This window comes from Microtus oregoni, unplaced genomic scaffold, assembly GCF_018167655.1.
Source record: "Microtus oregoni isolate MIOR12 unplaced genomic scaffold, Mior012 000030F_ref0000283, whole genome shotgun sequence".
Taxonomy (NCBI): domain Eukaryota; kingdom Metazoa; phylum Chordata; class Mammalia; order Rodentia; family Cricetidae; genus Microtus; species Microtus oregoni.
In genome coordinates this window covers 19,712,281-19,732,409 of record NW_024543089.1, presented here as the reverse complement: position 1 = coordinate 19,732,409, position 20,129 = coordinate 19,712,281, and positions in this window count along the sequence as shown.

The following is a 20,129-nucleotide window of genomic DNA, read 5'->3' as shown; positions in this document are numbered from 1 at the left end:
GAGCTTACATAACAATGGTGTTACACAGTTCCAGGTTGATTATCATCTCATTAGATGCTGAAAAAGCTTTTGACAAAATACAACATCCCTTCATGATTAAAGTCTTGAAGAGAGCAGGGATATAAGGAACATACCGAAACATAATAAAGGCGATATACAGCAAGACAACAGCCAACAATAAAAAAAAAATGGAGAGAAACTCACAGTGATCCCACTGAAATCAGGAACAAGACAAGGTTATCCACTCTCTCCATATCTATGCAATGTAGTTCCTGAGGTTCCAGCTAGAGCAATAAGACAACAAAAGGAGATCAAGGGCATACAAATTGGAAAAAAAAAAGAATCAAACTCTCACCATTTGCTGATGATATGATAGTTTACATAAGTGACCCCCAAAATTCTACCAAGAAACTTCTACAACTCGTAAACTTTCTTTTTTTTTATTGATTTTTATTGAGCTCTACATTTTTCTGCCCTCCCTGCCTATGCCCTCCCCTTAAACCCTCTATCAAGGTCCCCATGCTCTCAATTTGCTCAGGAGATCTTGTCTTTTCTACTTCCCATGAAGATTAGAACTATGTATGTCTCTCTAGGGTCCTCATTGTTGTCTAGGTTCTCTGGTATTGTTATTTTTTTTTTTTGCTTTATGTTTAAAAACCACTTATGAGTGAATACACGTGATAATTGTCTTTCTGTGTGTGGGTTACCTCACTTAAAATGATGTTTTCTAGATACATCTATTTGCCTGCAAAATTCAAGATGTCATTATTTTTTCTGCTGTGTAGTATGCCATTGTGTAAATGTACCAGATTTTTCTTATCTATTCTTCAGTCGAGGGACATTTAGGTTGTTTCCAGGTTCTGCGTATGACAATCAATGCAGCTATTAACATAGTTGGGCACATGTCCTTGTGGCACAACTGAGCATCTTTTGGATATATACCCAAAAGTGGTATGACTGTGTCTTGAGGAAGGTTATTTCCTAATTTTCTGAGACATCACCACACTGATATCCAAAGTGGCTGTACCAGCTTGCATTCCCACCAGCATGCAGGAGTGTTCCTTTTACCCCATAACCTTTTCAAAGTAAGTTGTCATAGTGTTCTTGATCTTGGCCATTCGTACAGGTGTAAGATGGAATCCCAGAGTTTTGATTTGCATTTCCCTGATGACTAAGGATGTTGAATATTTCCTTAAGTGTCTTTCAGCCATTTTAGATTCTTCTTCTGAGAGTTTTCTGTTTAGGTCTGTACTCCATTTTTTATTGGATTATTTGTTCTTTTGATGACCAATTTCTTAAGTGCTTTGTATACTTTGGAGAACAGACCTCTGTCTGATGTGGTGTTTGTGAAGACTGTAGCAGGACACAAGATTAACTCAAAAAATTCTGTAGCCCTTCTTAACACAAATAATAAATGGTCTGAGAAAGTAATCAGAGAAACATCACCCTTGACCATATCCACAAATATCATAAAATATCTCAGAGTAACTCTAACCAAACAAGTGGAAGACGTGTATGACAAGAACTTTAAATCTTTAAAGAAAGAAATTGAAGAAGACACCAGAAAGTATAAAGATCTATTATAAAATGGCAGTCTTACGAAAAGCATGCTCTAGATTCAATGCAATGCCAATCAAAATCCCAGCAAAATTCTTCTCAGATCTTAATAGAATGATACTCAACTTCATATGGAAATGAAATTCAAAACTTTTTATCTCTAAAACCAAACTCATAATTTTCTTCTCCTACTAATCCTTACAATTAAAACTGTTTTATTACATTGGACATTTTGTGTAGAGATAGAGCAACAATTTTCCTCAAGTAATCTCTGTTTACTGCCTGTCTAGAATCAATGTTACAATAAATAAATGTATATATATATATATGATTACATTTATATGTATATAAGCATACATTTATATGTACATAAGCAGTCATATGCAATTGTAAGTGCTATACATAACTTAATATGTTTTAATTAGATATTTTATTTATATAAAATACTAGGTATTTTATGTATATAAAATTTCCAATTTTTATATGAATCATGGTCTTTGGTAATTAATATTCAGTTTTTAATATGTAGTTTAATATTAAGTTGTATTTGTGCCAAGTATGAGTCCAAAAGTTTTATATATCAGTTTTCATTTGCGAATACATATATTTCAAACATTTAAAAATATCATTAGGATTAGGATATCTTTATCATTAGGATTAGGATATCTTTATCTTATACACTACTGAAGGGGTTGAATACTTCATTACCATATTAAAATAAACTGGCTACAATTTCTATATACCCACCATTGGCTTATATTGTACCAAATGCTTTCTCCTTTCTTTTATGTTAATATTTTTCTAACATTCACAATGTTTTAGTATGCTAACCCTATCCTTAGTTAAAAGTGCTTTTTTCCATGTTGTTATCTAGGTCATGAATGAGAATGTTAACTAGAACTGGGCCAAGTCTCTATAGAGCAAGCCTTATTATGTCTTTTCTTCTCACCCTGATCTACTGATAATGATGTTGCAGATAAGCCACTTAACAAGTCTCATTCTTCAATTAGTTTTAACAGTTCAATTGAAGGGTTTGCATTTTCTCAATGTATTGATGAATGTGTGGTATGGTGGGGGTGGATGACAAAGCTAATATACTGGCTAATATACAATGATTACTTTTTTTTATTCTTACTGTATATTCCAAGATGTTATTTAGTATTATCTTTGAAAAATTACTTTCCAATATTTCTCTAATAGAAAATATTCTGTTGTTTTTTAAACAAACGTAGATTTGCAAATATTTTTGTAGCTTGATATTTTTCATAAGTTTAGCTTTTAGCCCAAAAGTTTTTTTATATGCTTTTGATAATTTTATATATATGGAATTAAAAGTACTATTCTAGTTCCTTGCCGAAATGATCTATGTCTACCAAGTTCAACATACTCAGCATCTTTACATTTATATAACCTGTTCCTTTTTCCATGTGCTTTCCTATTCTGCTTGTTTTGCACTTGCTGCTGGCATTTTTTTGTACTATCATTTTATAGGTTCCTATTCAAATTGTTTCTATATAGTGAAGAAAAAATAAACACTGGAAAGCTTTCATCAACTTTTTAATTGCCACTACATTTCCTTTGAACTCTTTTTAGTTTTGCTAGTTTTTGATAGATCATTTTTATAAAGGTTTTTCCTGTTAATTTTCTATTATATTTTATTATATTGTTTAAATGCTCAAATAAATTTAAATATTGTTAAAGAAACAATGTCGAATTGTTATACTATACATTTTTCTTAGTAATAAAGTTATTGGGAGCATTTCATTTTGCAGAATTAGATAAGAATTAAGAAGGTAGTTCTTGGGGCATAGTGAAGACATAAGATGTATTTTTTAGGCACAAATAGAAATGGAGAAAGTGCAAGCATCAATATTTACCTTTCTCTACTTTCTAACTGCAACTTCAATTTGAAATGTTCCTTTATTTATGATCCCTATTCTGTGCCTGGAGCCATGAGAGAGTAACTGGAATGTTTAAACTGTGGCTCAAAATATATTGTCTTTCTTTAAGGGAAGTTGTGAGAACAATGAGAAAAGCAATTAATATAGAAGATGGATATGAAGACTGAATCTATTTTTATTAGGCTTACAACAATCATTGTGTGAAATAATGAGGTTCTTGAGAAATTGGCATACCCTGAAACAGTGAATTCCCGTTGAATAATTGCCTTACCTCTATAAAATGGCCCATGCGTGTGTCCATGAAGCAAATTTTGGGATTGTTTATTAATGTAGGAGAATTCAGCCCATAGTGGGCAATAACATTCACATGAGATGGACTATGATTTTCTAAGAACTATAACTGAATTTGAGTCATAAAGCTAGCTATAAGCAGGATTTCTCCATGATCATGGTTTCACTTTCTGCCTTCCAATTCCTGACTTAAGTTTATGGCATGAATTATGGACTCTAACCTGTCTACCGAACAAACCCACTTTCCCCGACATTGTTTTAAGTTGGTGTTTCATCACTGCAAAAGAAACTGAAACACAAAGCTCAGAGAGAAAAAAATGGCCTTGAGTCAGAAGAGATTTTCAACTTTGGGCTTTTAAATAATGTTAGAAAATTTTACATTTAGGGGAGATTTGGAGATGAAATAAGTGCATTTTGTGTTTGAAATGGCCATAAATATTTTTGGTTGGCTAGAAGTAAAATGTTTGGGATTAAAGTGCTATATTTGTATGTCAAGCTGACAAATGAGCCTTTTAATTGTCTTCAACGACAAATAGACTGGATTTGTAATCATATTGCAGATTTCTATTTATATCTAATACAAGTGTTTCTGGAGATTTTTAGCTGAATGCAGGTGAAATCTTCCTATCGGCCAGTCTCCCAGATGAAGCTCAAAGGGGAGAAGTTAAAAATTCATGATCACCGGTACTTATCCTCTATGCTTCCTCATTGTATAGGGAGTGTGACTGACCATTTCCTGCTTTTGCCATCATGACTATACCCCTTTTAAAATCATGTGTCGTGTGACAAAATACAATTTTATTCCTTAAAATTTAGGGGGAAAGAGAACAATTTCTTACCAAAAAAGGGATGGTGACAAATTTAGTAGTAAGAATGAACTTTTCTTTCTTCAGCATACCATCAATGAAATTAAATTCTTAGAAAATGGAAAAATATGCATTTTCTGCCATACAAAATTCCTCTAAATATGTCTAATAAAAAAAGTGTTTCTAAACTGTCATTTAGCCAATTGCTCATAATTTTTTGTATGTTCTAGAGATGTTTAACAAAGTCATAAATGTTTAAGGACACATTACTCTTTAGGTATGAAAATAGAAATAATAATAAGGCATCATTATAAATAATTATATGGCAATAAATTAAGCAATCTTCTTTAAATTTGTGCATTTCTAGAAGCATGCAACTTAAAACTAGATCATAAAGAAAAATAGTTCAATATCAACAGATAAAGAGATAAACATTGAGATGAAATTAAATCAGCAATAAGAGACCTAATTAATTAAATCCCAGAACCATATGGCTTCAGAATAATTCTACCAAAAGTAAATGAAAGAATCAGAATATTGTTTAGGGCTACTAAAAATAGGACATGGTGGAATACTTCCCTTTGTTTGCAAAGTGTAGCTCTTTTTGACAACAAAGATTCTTACAGATTACTGTAAAGAAAATCAAAACATTTCTTTCTTTAGTAAATGTGTAATAGCATGATGTCTAAAACAATAATGTACATAGCTTCATCAAAAGTAATTCATTGATAAAAATTCTAACACTCATGTGATTCGTCATTGAATTATACTTTTTTTTTTAGCAATATAAGATCTTGCCTCAGTACGATGATGTAGGATGTTCGTAAGAAAGTTTCCTGAGACAAAACAACAATGAAATGTGTTATATTGATTGACTCTTCTTCTTATGAATATTCTGCATAATATATGATGTCATGTAACATTTTACCCATAGTACATCTTCTTCAATATTTCAGTCTTCTCAAATCTTCCCAATACTTTACCAACTACACATACACTAGGTTCTAATCCTGTGTATTCATTTTAACCAATGCTAATGCTGTTAAAACATTGCTTCTTCACCAAGAAATGAGGTCATCTCAAGAACCAGTAGCTATGGTAACCGAAGCTGCAAGACAAATACTTATTTCATTGTTTTTTTTATGCTTGTTTTTAGATGATAATATAATGACACCATTTCCTCCATCATTCGTAAACAATAGAACTTCAGATTTTTCGTTTGATATATCTGAGCTTGTTGATCATCTTTAAATTGTCAATAAGTAGTAATAGTTTGAAAGGAACATTTCTGAAAAGCAGATTTCTACAGTTGGATTAATACTTGCTTCATCATGTAATAAGTGTGCTGTAAATTAGATTCTATTTCATATGAAGCATAGGCAGAGTAGGATTATATTGTTCTTAAACACAAACACACACACAATTTGAGAAATAGTAAATGAGAATTGGTTCAATGTAAAATCATCAATAGCTGTCAATTAAAAAGGACCTTTCTTACAGAGGTATGGAGCCAGGTGTTGATTAATCTCCAGGCATATATGTCACAAAGACTTCATTTCCCGTATTCTGTATCATTTCCATGAAAATGTGTGTTGTTTATTGTCAGGTTCATCAATTAACTTGTGTAGATGTGTTACAGAACTTCCTATATTCTCTATTAGCACTTGCTACTTCAAAATACACTTTTATGCATTGAACCTCATGACCCAATATCCCTGCCAGCTTCAGGCTTTTCTTCTACACTCTCCTCATTCTCCCACTTGTCACAGAATTGAACAGATTAGGACCTTGCCTACAATCTGCCTGGGGCTTAAAGAATATTTTGGCTGTTTTATTTTTGTTATCCACATCCACATCCACATTGAGCTTATTTTTGTCTTCTTATTGGTCTTGTGTTCAGAACTTGCATTTTCATGTGATTTTTTTCTATTTACATATGTAACAGATTTTTATATATTAATGCCAAATACGGTAATTTCTTTTCTGATTTTTACATATATAATACTCTTAAAAGCTTTAAGTATTTATTGTATAAAATGCTCAAAGGCTACATTGGCTCATCTCTGTCACTATGGTTAAGAATATATTATATAACAATGTGAAGATTTCTCCTTTGAGGACAATAGAGGTGACAAAGTAATCTAGAATCTATTTATCCATTAATTTATTATCAATTTTAACATTTTGGCATTCATAAATCAAAGAAAACAGTTACTAAACAGAATTTTTATCTTATATTTAGGTACTATATAAATCTGTTTTTCTTTTCTATTACATTTTTTATTATTTTAAAGTAATAAACAATTTTAGCTTTACATTTTGAACTTATTCTTTTTCTCTCCCAATTTTTTCCAGATCCTCTCCCCATCCCTACCCACCCAATTTTAAATTCTTTCCAAAAAAGAAACAAAAACCAGTACATCATAGCCCCCCAAAAAACAATAAATTAAATTAAAACAACATCATACCAAGAAAAAAAAAAAATAAAACAAACACCAAACTGTAACCACATAAAAGTACACACACACACACACACACACACACAAAAGAAAATCAAGCAAACAGACAAAATCCATAAAAATTTAACTGTGGCATCAATTATATGTTGTTCAACTACTCTTGAAGGTAGGTCTGTCCTTACTGTCTCTCTCCTGAAAGCAGCAATATTTCCTCTCTCAGAAGGTAAAAATGACATTTCAGTTGTTAATCTTTACCCTAATGGCTAGGTTTTATTATTTATTCACTCATTCATTTTACCTTTTGGCTAGTTTTCCTTTTAAGTGTTTTTTAAAGATATTGGAATATCTACATTAGCTTGCTTCTTACATTCATTTGCTTATTTATTTATCCAACTCTTTACCCTGAGATAATATCTATCCTTGATATCCAGGTGTTTTTCCTGGATGCAGTATAAGGATAGATCCTATTTCCAAGTACATTCCTTAGTCTGTGTCTTTTTGTGGGCGAATCGAGACCATTGATTTTGAGAGATATCAATGCCCAGTGCATGTTGATTCTTATTGTTTTTCATGGTGGTGGTGTATTGTGGTGCATTGTGTGAAGTTGTATATGTGTATTTGTGTGTGATCCCATCTTTGACTTTGCTGGTGTGTGATTACTCATTTTCTTGTTTTCATGGGTGTAGTTAACTTCCTTGGGTTACAGTTTTCTTTCCAGCAGTTTCTGAAGGGTTGGACTTATAGATAGATGTTGTTTAAATTTGACTTTATCATGGAATATTTTATTTTTTCTATCCCTGGTGATTGGAAGTGTGCTGGGCATAGTAGTCTGTGCTGGCATCTGTGGTATGCTAGATTCTGCAGTGTGTCAGGCCCTTCTGTCTTTTAGAGCCTTCATTGAGAAGTCAGGTGTAATTCTAGTAGGTCTGCCTTTATATGTCACTTTTTTCTTTTTCCCTTTCAGTGTTTAATATTTTTATTTGTTTTAAATGGTTAGTGGAAAGCAGACTTTCTTTTCTGTTACAATCTATTTGGTATTCTGTGTGTTTCATTTACTTTGATCAGCAGCTCCTTCTGTAGGTGAGGAAAATTTTCTTCTACAGTTTTGTTGAAAATGTTTTCTGGATCTTTGAGCTTGAATTCTTCTTTTCTATCCATATTGTTCTCAGTCTCATTCTTTGTATGCTGTCCCAGATTTTTTTGGATATTTGTAGAAATATTTTAGACTTAATTTTTTTCTTTTATGGATGTATCTATTTTTTTGCTATCACATCTTCAGTGCCTGAAATTCTAACTTCCACCCCCTTTATTTTGTTGGTGAAGCTTGTCTTTCTTGTTCCTGTTCAAATTTCTAAATTTTTCATTTCCTGAATATCCATAGTGAGTATTTTCTTCATTGCTTCTATTTCCATTTTCAGATCGTAAACAGTTATTTGATTCTTTCAACAGTTTGCATTTTATTGGCTTTTTTTGAGGAATTTATTCATTTTCTCCAATCATTTATTTGTGCTCTCCAAGATTTGTTTAAGAAATTTATTCATTTCCTCTTTAAGGACTTCTATCATGTTCATATACTTCATTTTAATATTCTTTTCTTGAGCTACAGCAATGTTGGACTATTCCTGGCCTGCAGCGGAAGAATAGCTGAGCTCTAGTGGAGATATATCACCCTGGCTCTCCTTGATTGTGTTCTTATGCTGACGTCTGGGCATCTGGGTTTGGTAAGACTATATGTATAGGTGCTGATTTCTGTGTTTGTCTTTGTTAGGTGAGTGTCTTGTTCCTTGGTTTCTGTTTCTTCTCTGGATATGCAAAGAGTGTGATGGCTATGTTCCTGACCTACTCAGCTGGTTTGTTCACAGGGAATACCTGTGGTTTTGGAAGCTGGGACATAGTGAAGAATGAAGAGGGGTAATATGGGGGGAAATGTTTTGTGAGATGCAGAGGACATGCGGACAGAGAAGCCCCGTTTGGTGATCTGGTACAGCCACAGAAGGAGACTGAGAGATTGGGGCTAGAGGAATACAAAGAGGAAGAGGAGTTACTCCGGCAGCCTACCTGTTTTGATGTCTGTTTTTTGTTTTGTTTGTTTTTTGCTGGCATGACTGGTGCCTGCTAGGACTGGGGCTGGAATAAAGCAATGAGTGTGGAGATTGAGGTTAAGAGGTGATGGTTAAGAGGGGCTGCAGCTATTGTGCTATTGCAACTAGGGACAAGACTGATGGATTGGGTTTGAGTAAACGGAGAGTGAGAGGCGAAAGTCTGTGGGCAGGTTATCTGGTTTTCTGGCCCTCTTTCCAAGGTTTAGAAAATGCTTCTCACAAAGAGGCTTCGAAAACAAGTGGAGAGTGGCAGGTGGCTTGAGACCGTATATATTAACAAAGTGCAATGAAATCCTGAACTGGACCAGACTCTCCTAACATCAGTGAGGGCTTTGTGGCCGTCTAATTAAGACGGGCAGTGTCGTTGAGTTGAAACAACATGTCAGCACACTTTTATATTAATGAAAATGAAGTCCGTGGAAACCAGCGGCAGCAGGGCTTTTAGCACAAACAGCTGTCTTTGCTTTAGCAGCTGTTTCATGTAGGTGACAGGCTGACAGGAGAACAATCAGGGGTTTATTTCTGGTTGAGTTTTAGTTTCTCCTTTCATTTGGGGGTTATTGTTTGAAAAGACGTGTTCTCCTATTCTCTGCTTCGTCAGCAGTCTTCCTTTTCAAGGGTTTGAAGCTTGTCATAGATAGCTTGAAAACAAGCAAACTTTTCTGAGCTATTTTTTTTATATGTGCATGATGTCTTCTATGACTTTGAATCTGAAATAAGTAAAATGAAGTTATCCATGCTTAAAAATTGGGTTTGGGCATACATGTAACAAAACGAGTTTTGTCTGCATAATTGCTGGTATTGCTGAAGAACCGTGGCATTCAAGATTGTCTAGTGCACCGCTGGCAGTCAGCAACTTGAAATCAATTGGAAAAATGGGCATTCAACTCTGACTAGATTTCATAGTCCCACTTTTTTTTTTTGAAAAAGTGAGTTACTTTAAGTTTGAGGATATTAGCTAACAGCATCATTAGACACAACTGTATTGGCCTGAATTGTTCCCAGGAAGTAAAGTTAGACAGTCCTGGAGACAACTGATGAAAAGACTCTACAACGCGGATGAGTTCACCAGAGAGGTCCTTTCACAAACAGTACATTAGCGAACAAAAAGAAATAATGCTGAAGCCAATTGCCTCTTGAAGGAAAGCTGTCCTAAGATTCAGAGTAGGCTTTGTTGTTTTTCTTCTGTAAAATGGCTTGGTGAAGTAGGAACTTAAGACTTGAATTTTTCATTAAACTTATTCTATAGATCACTGATGAGAGTAGCTCCTAAAAATCTCAATGTATAAGCAAGAACATACAAGGGATTTTTTAATTCTAAGTACCTGGTAAAGAAAGGACTAAAATCAATACAAAAATGAGAACTATTACATGTAATATAAGATAATAGCATGTGTGTTTGTATGCGTGTGCTAAACATAGAATCTCTTTTGATTCCCTCAAAAATACAAGGCAGGAAATTATTAGTTTTATTTCATTATTAAATTAGTGGATACCTAGAGATATGAATTGAAGAAGAATCAGAAATATTTTTTAAACAATACTTTACACTATTACCAAGGTAAAGCTGAGCATATGGCTGGTATTGCTGTATAAATTGACTTATTGCTTGACTAAAATATACTTATATAAGAGTTGCATAAGTTACCAAAAACTGTACACAAACAAATTTATTGATAGAAGAATCTAGGGTATTCAAAATTAAGTACAGTCATATCTTATGATCCCCAAAGTAAACAATCTAAAAAGAAAATAACTTAGTGATATGTTTTCAGTGACTGTACCTTTTGTAGATGGAGGGTTAAAAATGAACTTGGATATTTTTCAGCAGTAATTGATGGTGTATATTTTCATGTTTGCCTCTTAAGATAAGTTTAACTGAAGTAAATATTTCTTCTATTCTAAAACAGTCAAGAATTGGATTATTAAAATAATACACTACTTTCTATATACTTGTAAATCTTTCCATTTTAAATGGTAATAATCATAGTCTTATATATTATTAAGTTTGGCTGGAAGTAAAAATAGCAAGTGATATTTTGAAACTATATTTATTAGTAAATACAAATTCTGTCCTATATTTTATCTCACTATTTATCTTTAAGACCTATAGCAATCAGATTACTATATTGGTTAATCAATTTTTAAATTGAATATATGTTATTGAAAGTATTTATTTAAATTAAAACATACATTATAATATTATAAAACTATTGATTAGAATATATACTAGTAATTCTAATTCATATTTTATATATAATGAATCATCTATCCAATCATTTAAATTATTTCTAGAGCATCTATAATGTGTAAAAATATTTGAGCATCATAATCAGCAATAGTCTATTGAGAAAGTCAAGCTCAACAATTTCATAGTGCCTGCACAGAAATGCAGCAAGGCTTGGATGTATATAAAATGAGACCCTAACCAACATTTTCTCATCATAAATGGGTTCCAATATCAAGAAAAGCCAAAATTCAAGACCTGGGGATGTTAAGTCAAAAACATTGAGAGTAAAATGACTCTCAGGCTAAAAGAATAATATATACAAAAGTATAGATATGAGTGAGGGTGGAAAAAATAAGTTCCAGCAAGTTTAAAAGAAAGTTAAATTTCTGTAACATAAATTTTATAAAGTTTCAACAAGCAAGTGGAAGATAAACCAAAGTAGAGAAATAAATATGAAAAAGTGCACAAAGGACTTTTACAACCTTATGAACTCTAAGTTTCACCCTAAAATCAATGAGAATACAGAAAGAATAGCTAAGTTACTGGTCAGGTTTTTATTTCACAGAAATGTTTTGAGGGATGTAAAGGACCATCCATCAAGGAAACTGAGACAGTAACTCAAATAAGAGCCTGTACTGTTTTGAGCTACATGGATGCCCGGGTGGATATAGAGAAGTAGACAGACTTGAAACTTCTGGACAGAGAATTTCTATCTTAAAATGCAAAGAGGAAAAATATGAGAAAGGAACTAGATAAATAAACTCATTATTTCCTGAGACTGTCAACCTATCTGAGATAGACAGTCTTCCAAAAAGCAAGATTAAACTTCATATGGAAGGTATTTTTTCAGCAGATGAAATAGTATCTCAGATAATTTTTCAGTTCGTGGGTTGATGGGATACTTTCATGGTTGTTGGGGCTGCCAAAACAGAGTCACATATCAGATGACTTGAACAGATTAATTTCCCCACACTCTGGAGACTAGATGCCTAAGATCTAGATGTCAGTAGTATTGGGTTCATTTGAAAGTCTAGAAGTTCAATCAGTTTAGGAAATAACCAGGCTAGCTAAAAGATAAAACAATTATATTCTTATTCATTATAAGTGTAAAAGTCATGAAACAGAAATGAGAAATCCAAGCTCAGCTGTGCGAGGGAACCACACAGAAAGAGAGCACCTAGGCCACATGCCATTTTTCACTGAGTCCTGGAAAGCCACACAGTAACTTGGTCCCACATTTAAAGATAATTGGTTGGCAAAGATTCCCCATCATGAAAGTATCTCTGTTGACTTAAAAATAACCATTTCCTCCTGTCTTTATGAGTGCTGTGGGACAATGGTCTGTGCCCTGTCACTTGCATTTTAAATAAACACTGAATGGCCAGTAACCAGACAGGAAGTATAGGCAGAGTGATCAGAAAGGAAGTAGAGGCTAGGCAATGAGAAATCTGGGAAGAGGGAAGTTGAGAGCAGCCATCACCCAGATGCAGAAGAAGCAAGATGTGACTGCCTTGCCAAATATGCTATGTGGCTAACATAGACAAGATTAATAGGCTAATATAAGATGTAAGAATTAGTTAATAAGAAAAGCCTGAGCTACTAGGCCAACCAGTTTATAATTAATGTAGACCTCTGTGTGGTCCTTTGGGACTGAACTATTGAAGGACTGGGTGGGACAGAAACCTCAGTCAACACATGGTTTTCTGCTTATTTTTGTTATATCCAAATCTCTCTTTCTGTAGACTCACAAACCACATTGGCTGTAGAAAACCACAATGATCCCAATCATTACTGAAGCCCTCACAATTCAGTAACCTCCTGGCATAGCCTGAAGCTCACATGATTATAATATTAACTTTTCACTATGGATGAAGAATGGGTACATTTCAGTCTTTCATGCTCAGATAGAAAATGGAAAATAGGACTAATATGAAGAGAATACAAGCATGGATAAAAGGATTATCAGTCTTTTATTATATCTCATGTGAAATCTCATGTTTTAAAGAAATTCTGCAGACTTACCATATCCAGGAATGACTTGGAACTTTTGATCATCCTTTCTCCACCTGCCACATATGCACAATAAAATCATAGGCCACCATACCCGTTTGTGTGGTGTTAACGACTTTCTTTTTGCTCCCTGGAAGTTATCCCTCAGTCTAATTATTGGTCTTCTTGTAATCATTACTCAAGGAAAATACATAAAAATAAGACCAAGAATACAAGACATAGTCCATATGTTACTTTAGTTTTAGATACCAAATGCATGCTCTAATCCAACTTTCACTAAACATTTTTCTCTCATTTTCATTAGTTCTTTGGGGAATTCTTATATACATTTGATGTTATTTGCTCCTTCCCTCACTCCTTCCAGATTTATGCATCCTTCTCTACCTACTCAAATGTGTCCTTAGAAAAAGTCTAATATGACTTGTGCTATTCATACACTCTTGAATCTGTGTCCTTCACTGGTTGGGAGTATCCAACACAGGCTACATACACAAGAAAGGTGTTCCCACTCACATCTGTAAACAGCTGTCAGTATCACTTTAGCTACTGGTGGAATATCTTGCCCACCTGTCTTCTTCATACTGAAATTTTGTCTGGCTTGAGCCTTCACACATCTTATGCATACTGCCTTAATTGTGAATTATACATAGTTGCAACTGCTCAGTTGTGTGCACAAAACACTGTTTCCTAGTAATTTACTACCTCCTAATGCTCTTACAATCTTCTTTTCCCTCTTTCAATATAGTGCCTGAGTCCAGTGAAATCTTTGAGATACAACAATGACCAACTTGATAAAACATGTCCACCAGCAAATTAGTGACATGAGTATTTTGGAAGCAACCAACCATTATCTGTTTAGATTTAAGGTATAATCCACACGTTGAAACCAACATCGCTAATCATCATTAGGACCAAGAACCTTCATCTAGACAGGTCACAGGTCCTAGAGGAGAGCTTACTCATAGTGTTCTGCTAAATGAAATATGAGAGACTGTGGAACATTCAGTCTAAGTGGGTCATCTATAAATTAAAATCCATACTCATTTGATTAATTATAGATGAAAACACACAGAAAATACTTACTTTTAGGGATTTTACAAGACCTTGTCTTCCTGAAATCTTTATGACTTGTTCTATCCCTTTATCTTTTGTTCCCATTTTTCTTTCTATGGGAGAAAGAGTTTGTGTATGTATGTATGTATGTATGTATGTATGTATGTATGTGTAAGTGTCTGTGAAAGTCATAAGACTTTAGTTACTCAGGATTTTAGGAATTTGGTGAGTCATCGGTATGAGTGCTATGAATTCAATTCTACTCCTCTTAAAGAGCAGTCAAAGTTTTTGATACTCCTTGTCTAAAAAATATTTTCTAACATGTGCTTACATTTCTTCACAACACCAATCACAAATTTAATTATATTGTATTAGTATTCTTGTTTTCAATAAGATTTTCAGATCCCATGAAAAAACACCCATGGATTCCTTTGTTCATTGTTCTAACTATAGTGTGAATAAGAATATTTGACTCATTTAAGCACTCAATAATTGCATTTTAAGGAATGAATTAATAAACTGCTTACCGCAACATATTTGATTGGTGATTTCACACAATGTTGATTAAATAAAGCAGAAAAAGTGGCCTAATTTTAGCATCATCAATATTTGACTAGATAATGAATATGATATATATTCTTAAAATGAAAATTAAGTATTTCTTAAAATATAAAGATTTCTTTTAAATGTATAAACTGCGAAAAATCAGCATAATCTGACTTCTATATCATTTTGTGTGCACTCTCATTATCCTGTAAGATTTTATTTCTAATTTCTCAGTTCTGTTTATGTATCACTTCTCTGCAGAAAAAAAAAAAAACTCCAAGGTCTGTTCCCATTTATTTATTCAGATTTTATGCACAAGGATAAGTTTTAACTCCTTGAGACAGAGCATCTCATTTTCCAAGACACCCCACAGATAGCAGCAATTACACTGCTATGCAAAGGTTTCCATCCAAGCAAATAATTTGTTTTTTAGTGAAAAATAAAGAATAGATCACCTCTGAGGAGATTTTTTTGTTTGTTTCTTTCATAACTGTGAATGACCTATGAGACCCATCTGGTCTTTCCATAAATGAAAGAAAGAAAACTCCTTCAAGGGTAAAATATTACTTATTCTATGAGCAAACAAGTTTAAATTAAAAAAGAGAAAGAAAGAATGTGTTTAGCTTGTAACACAGCATGTGTCTGATTTGAATCACTTTCTGCTAGTTCTGTTTTGTCCACTTAAAATAATTTTGTTATATCATGCTATAAAAGTCGAAAATATTTTCAGAATAATAATTTATAGTATGTATTCAAAACATTTTCATATTATCAAAATAAATTAAATGTGATGCATAAATATTTTGCAGTTTATTGGCAAGTCAAATAATGCTTTTGCATTCACAAGCATTGTTCTCCAAAATATTACAAAATGATACTGAAATATATCTATTCCTTGTATAAGGTGAAGACAGTACAATATTTTTATTATAATAAAAAGTGAATTCAGCAAAATAGAATAAAAGTCAGTGGTAAAAGATGAAAATATATAAAGTAGTTCTAATTATCTTACTTTGTGGTGTCCTTAATTATTATTATATTGCATATAAATAATAATAGTTTTAACTATTGTTTTAATTAATTTTATAAAGGTAATACTTTTATTTTATATATTGAAGATTATAAGTCATCCACCCAAGTTTTATAACAAAGAATTTATTTTTCTTACATTTAGTTCAGGTCTTTCTCCTAACTTGTCTTGAAACTATCAACTCTGGCTCAATCCAAATGCTAACCACAATCACTTTGATATAGTTTAGAATACAGTGAAAAGTAATAGAATGCATGAAAATATTAATATATAGAATTTATTCCAAGAGGTTTGTATTTGATAAGCCAATTAAATTTTCTAACCCGCTATTATTATTCATACATTAGAAATAATACCAGCTTAGAGTGTCTGCTCTAAAATAATGAAGGAAAACTATAGATTTGTCAAGTAACATAGGTGAGGAGAATAGCAAGAGCATAAAGACTTCTTATAAGTGAATTTATTGATAAATTCCTAACTCTTGTATATGATGTGGGATTCTCCTTTATATTCTGAGGATATCATTGGTTAATAAATGAACTACTTGGGCCTATAGCAGAGCTATGGGAGAACAATAGTGGGGGAAACTAAGCTGAATGCTGGGAGAAAGGAGGCAGAGTCAGAGAAAAGCCATGGATCACCACCAGAGACCAAATGCCAAAACTTTAGCTGGTAAGCCACAGCCACATGGTGACACACAGATTAATAGAAATGGGTTAAAATAATATTTAAGAGTTAGCCAATAAGAAGCTAGAGCTAATGGGCCAAGCAGTAATTGTAATTAATACAGCTTCTGTGTAATTATTTTGGTGCTAAGAGGTCAGGAACCAACAAGCAACCTCCTCATGCAATTTATGTATAAGAAATTCTAAAGTTACTAGATATACAAGCTCTACATCGTGTACACATTTCTACATTAATTTTCACATACTCACATCCAACTGGAAGAACAGCAAATGTTCTTAACATTAAGTCATTTATCTATCCAGCACCCCACCCTTACTTTCTTCAAGACAAATTATTCTGAGGAGCCTTATTCAGAGTTCCTCAGCACAACTGTAATAGTATTGAGCCTCAAGTACCCACTAGAGTAAACAGCTCGATAACTGCCCTTACTGGCTTTTCTTTTATTTCCCAGATGCAGTTTCCTTTCCTCTCTCCATTCCTTTCTCCCAAGGACTGAAAAGAACACTTCACACATGATCCTGTGTGACAAGCACAACATCAGCCTTAGGAGTCAAAGAGTCAGGATCTAAAAAATACTACTCGAACTGTTCAGTTAGGAAAGTGGTCTATAACTTATCGCAGTTATGATCAGATAATGCCTTTCTTGTTTGAATGAGAGTGATAACTGCACAATGAGCAAAGGACTCTGAAATAGAAGGAAATTCACCTCTGTGCTTATGGATCCAGGTGATCTTAAATACTGTTTAAATTTATTTTTAAATTTTTCATTCATTTTACATATGAACCATAGTGTCAACCTCCTCCCCACTTCCTCCTTCTCCCTCCCCCCACTTCCCATCTACTCTTCAGAGATGATAAGGCCTCCCATGGGGAGTCAACAATGTCTGGCTTATTAAGTCGAGGCAGGACCAAGGCCCTCTTCCCTGCATCAAGGCTAAGCAAGGTATCAACTATGGGGAATGGGCTCCAAAAAGCATGCTCATGAACCAGGGATAAATCCTGGTCCCACTACCAGGAGGACTCACAACTGCCACCCCACATTCAGAAGGCCTAGTTTGGGCCTATGGAGGCTCCCCAACTGTGAGTTCAGATTCTATGAGGTTCCACTATCTCTGGTCAGATGCTCTGTGGATTTTCCCTTCATGATCTTGATAACCCCTCCACCCTCTTTATCCCCCTTGCTCATGTGATCTTTCCTGTCCCTGTTCAACTGGATACCATAAGCTCTTCCCAATACTTGGCTGTGGACCTCTGAATCTGCTTCTAGATTACTGGATGAAGTTGCTTTGACAGTTTGGGTCTGATTACAGAAGATCAGTTCAGACACCCTCTCCACTATCGCTAGAAGTCTTAGGGTTGGGGGGTATCCTTGTGGTTTCCTGAGAATTTCCCTGGCAAGGGACTGGAGATTGAAACACACAAAGACACACAGACAGAGGCATGGGTCATCCTTGAAACAGGAATGCCCAAAGAATACCCTTTTTATTGTGTACCAGAGCCAACTATATAGAGATCCTTAACTAAAAGCCATGTCCCAGCCAAATGCACCAGAAACCACTCCCCCTACATCAAGAATTTTTAAGGGTCTTGTGCTCAGAGAAGCTGCAGGCTGTCTCAGAGCAGAGAAAAACAAGTTGTTAAAAAAATATTCAGGATCTGGGAGTTCACTGTCCCCAACACTGTCCCCTCATGTTCTTGTTGTAGTAGCTCAGGCTGCATTCTGGCTGCCCTGGCTCCTGCATGGCTAGCTTTATCCAAAATAATTACACGGAAACTGTATTCTTTTAAACACTGCTTGGCCCATTATATCTAGCCTCTTCTCGGCTAACTCTCACACCTGGACTTGCCCATTTCTACTAATGTGTGTAGCACCCCAACGTGAGCTTACTGGGAAGATTCTAGCCTATGTCCATCCTGGATCGGAGCTGCATTGCCTCTGCCCAGGAGAGGGGAGCATGGCCTCTGAGCTCACTTCCTCTTCCTCCCAGCATTCTGTTCTGTTTACTCCTCCCACCTATGTTTTAACCTATGAGGCCGAGCAGTTCCTTTATTACTTAACCAATGACCTTCCTCCATCATTTCCCCTATTTCTGTTTAAACAAAAAGGAAAGGCTTTAACTTTAACATAGCAAAATTACATATAACAAAACAGTTATAAAGCAAGAATGACAGTTACTATATTTACATCGATTTTATCTTTTATCATAACAAAGGAAAACAACTATAACTATCTATCTATTCTTCAACTGCATCAAAGACTCCAGAAAGATATAATATTACCTAAGTAAACAAGAAATAAGAAACTTGCAAAACTCTAGAAATCACAGAGACATCTTGCTGCCTGGACAGTCACCCAAAGTTCCTCTGTACCTTTGGGGCATCCATCTTCGGTCTACAGCAGACTTTTTCCATGAAGCAGGAAATTTCAAAGGCAGTTCAGTCACTATCTGCTATGTCCTGCAGAATGTCTTGCAGACTCTTTCATGAATCAGGAACCCCGATAGAACATCTCACCTTTAGGCAAGTTCAGCAATCCTCTCTCTGCGGGTTCTCTGTGTCCAGTTTATGTAATATTCCAGGCAAGAGCAGTTTCTTGCCCAAATGTCTATCAAAATCCATAAGGATCCTCTTCGATGCCCATTTTCCTCTTGAAGTAGATTGGTGCTGCCAGGAGCAGAGTGTCTTATTGTCATGAAAAGTCCTAAGTTATTAAAACATTAAATAGCATATTCCGTAGTCTTTGAAAGATATGAAGAATGCTGATCTAACTGAAATATATTTCTATATATCTAGAAAATCTAACTAATATGACTACAAACTTGACTATTATTAATGATTATCCATTAACAACCTATATACATTATATTTTTAAATGAACTACACAATCACAATACCTTAATCAAGATCAGAAACACATATACATATAACAAAATTGACCTTAAATTTAAATCACTAAAGCAAAATCCATATCAATGTAAATTATTCATACCTATATCATAATCCCTTTAAATGTAAAAGAACATTTGTAAACAATGTATGGGAATGTGGGCCCAGTTATTTCTCTCCAAACTGCTTCCTGCTGAATGGGGGAGCTGTTAATCAGGTCTTTTATGGTATAACCTGTCTGCTAGGCTCATCTCAGCAAGCAGTTGAGTGAAGTATTTTTTGAAGGTGTTCACAGCAACCCTTCAGGAGCGTGTGGTCCATCATACCATATTATATAGAAACAATCCACAGGGTCTCATCATCTGTGAAAACAAAAGAAGAATCTCTTTTCCAAAGTATCATATCCTTAGGTTCAAATTCTGAAGTCAAGGTATTTTCAAAATTTCTATGTTGGATTAGTTCAGCAGCATTTATAAACAAATATCTTTTGGCATCAGTTGCTCCTTCCTCAGCATTCAAACAATTCAAAGAGAGCATAATAGCATACAGTATCCAAATTCTCTTTGTATTT